This window comes from Pundamilia nyererei, unplaced genomic scaffold, assembly GCF_000239375.1.
Source record: "Pundamilia nyererei isolate P.nyererei 1_Seehausen unplaced genomic scaffold, PunNye1.0 scaffold00722, whole genome shotgun sequence".
Taxonomy (NCBI): Eukaryota; Metazoa; Chordata; class Actinopteri; order Cichliformes; family Cichlidae; genus Pundamilia; species Pundamilia nyererei.
The window spans coordinates 20,662-20,975 of record NW_005188123.1 but is presented as its reverse complement, the minus strand read 5'-3'; the positions used below and the strand labels follow the sequence as shown (position 1 = coordinate 20,975).

General features: G+C 38.2%; 1 long non-coding RNA gene across 1 annotated transcript in view; it reads right to left on the bottom strand.

Moving 5' to 3' along the window:
- The window catches only part of LOC106455987 (uncharacterized), a 19,220-nt gene extending 19,131 nt beyond the window's left edge, over positions 1-89 (bottom strand). Inside the window, exon 1 of the long non-coding RNA XR_001290185.1 lies at positions 5-89. This is a non-coding gene — a long non-coding RNA (uncharacterized LOC106455987). The remainder of the gene's footprint in view (positions 1-4) is intronic.
- Positions 90-314: the final 225 nt, after the last annotated feature.

Genomic DNA, 314 nt, shown 5'->3' with positions numbered 1-314 from the left:
GAACCTCTGAACATCCAGCAGGTCACCAGTGACCCACTGAGGGGGAATTTTAGCCTCATGCTAAACATGCAAAGTGTCAGAAACTACAAGATGTTTGATTCCTCGTCTGTGGACTCCATGTCTATATATTTTGTTTATTAACATTCAGTGGTTTTGTTATTTTTTTTAAAAAAATACCCAGTGTTTAAGTGTTCTCTGTGCCTCCTTTGTCTTATGTCTAGTGTGATTGGTTCTATGTTCATGTTTCCTGGTTTTGCCTACTCCCTGTCTTGTCATGTTATTGTTTATTTATAAGCTGTGCCCAAATTCAAGAG